The sequence below is a fragment of the Montipora capricornis genome, chromosome 8, assembly GCF_036669925.1.
Source record: "Montipora capricornis isolate CH-2021 chromosome 8, ASM3666992v2, whole genome shotgun sequence".
NCBI lineage: Eukaryota > Metazoa > Cnidaria > Anthozoa > Scleractinia > Acroporidae > Montipora > Montipora capricornis.
This window is the reverse complement of record NC_090890.1, coordinates 38,615,021-38,617,322: the sequence shown is the minus strand read 5'-3', so window position 1 is coordinate 38,617,322 and position 2,302 is coordinate 38,615,021.

Below are 2,302 nucleotides of genomic sequence, written 5' to 3'. Positions count from 1 at the left end.
TCTCTAATGGAGAAAAGATACATAGCAATGTAAATGTGGTTGTGTGAAAGCCAGTTGAAAGGGAAAATAACTCACTTCCGGTTGCCGTCCGCATCTGAAAAACGTGCGTGCTTAAGCTCCCTAATATCGTTGAGGTACTTGTCGAGCGCAACACGCAGGTGTTTGGTTGTGGTATTAATTATTGCGAAGTCGCTTGTATTTGGTACGGTGGACTGATTTGCCGCTATGCCGAGCCTTCTTGTACGCTCTGTTGTTCATAAGACGGCTTACAGAGGTGTTAACTCAGGTGAGGTGACGCTTTCCCATAGAAATTTCATGTGGTATAAAGTTTTCGCTAGCTTCTAAAAATCTTTTGAGAGATGTAGGACCAGTTTTCGTCCACAGTGTTACTCTCTGGGTGTCACTCTCTGGCAAGGGTAGATCAGCTAGATTTTCCGGGATGGGGGGGGGGGGGGGGGGAAGGCCGTTTCCCGGCGTAAACTTCGGGGAAACATCAACCTCAAATAGCTTGGCGTCGTGATCAGAAATGCTGCAGGTAGTGTGACAGGTCTTAATGATACCAGGATTTGAGGAGAAGACAAAGTCTAATGTTCTACTGGAGGCAGGACGCGTCGGAGCAGACACTTGCTGAATTAAGGTGTATTTGTCTGAGAGATCTAAGAGAGCTTGGTGGCAAGCTTGAACAATACGAGGCGTGAGATTTCGAGTTTACCAATCTATGCCCCCACAGTTGAAGTCACCAGCAAGGATTACCAAGGTAGGGTTAAGGCCATAAATTCTGCACAAGGCTTCGTCCAGTAAATCCAACGCGTTAGTATCAGGAGATGGCGGGCGATAATAACTGGAGAGGAGAAGAGTCTTGGTTTTTTTTTTTTTCAGTAATGATCTCACAATTGTGCACGTCGAGGCTAACTTCTTCGGTTGTTATGATGTTATTGCGAACGCCAATGAAAACACTCCCGCCGTGCAAGGTTCTGTCTTTCCTAAAAGTAAAGTACGTTTTGGATTTCATGATTTGCCATTACTCACGCTAAAAACTGACCGATTGGACCTCAGAGGGTTGGATCAAGGGAAAAGTGACGACATTTAGTCACTGGCTTATAAAATCTGAGGGTGTGAATGCAGCTTGTTATATACAGTATCAGGGTTCGTGCTGGATTTTGTCTATAAAATTCCAGGAGTATTCAAGGAGTTTTCAAGAACCATAAATTAAGTTTTCAAGGAGTCTTAACAAGTCAAGACTTCTATGCTATACATAGTGTTTCAGTGTTTTCTTTGCTTACCACATCCCGCAAGTTAAGTGCACACACGGGCATTTTCATATTTGGTTCTAATGTTTCGCTAATAGTCAATTTTGGGCTCAATTTTTGAAATGCCTCTTTAACTTGCATGTAGCATGATGCAATCTCAACAATTTTCATCCAAGCAACAATTCAAGGAGTTTTCAAGCAGTTTTCCACAAAATCTTTTTTTTCAAGGGCTTTTCAAGCGCCCTTGAAATCCAAAATTAAATTCCAGGGCTTTTCAAGGACTTTAAGGAGTAGCACGAACCCTGAGTATGCAATTTAAACATCGAGTTTGCATTTGCTGCATATTAATTTAGCCGCGTGCACACGTATTGCATTCTTAAGGAAAGTGCCTACAAATTCAAAGGTATTTTTGCGCGGTTTACTGAATATGAGGGAAAAGCAGATCTTAACAAGTGAACAAAAAGAAAATTGGGGGTAACTACACATTTTTCGAAGATAATTAAATAAACAATATTTGTAAAAAGCTTTAAAATACAAAGCAATGTATGGCGTCCTTTCCAAATTGAAGCTTAACAGGAGCCCATGAGTAGGAGCTTGCCTCCCCCATACAAGCCCTATGAGTCAACCTTTGCCCGTATCTTTCTATTTTTAGAACGCCACGAGTTGTTCGGCACTGCGCGCGCTGTTTAAAATAGCCAATCGGAATAAATTCATTGTCTAACGAAGACAAAAATAGCAAAAACAATGTACGCAAATTGTGCGAATTGATGTAAATTAATGTAAATGTCAGTCTCCTGCTGAAGGGCAAAGGTTGACTCAAGGATATAGTGCACAGGGAGGCTCCTACTCATGGGCTCCGGCCTGAGCTTAATAGTCCATGGGCCAGGACCCTGGAAAGAGCCATTTGGTACCAAAACGAGGGACAAATTCTAACACCCATTTTTAACAACATTGATTCCTCGAGTTCATTTTGGTGTATGATAACCATGCCAAATGAGTAGCTTTACTAGGATTATCACGTGATTAAATGACGTCACTCGGTTAGGTTGAAT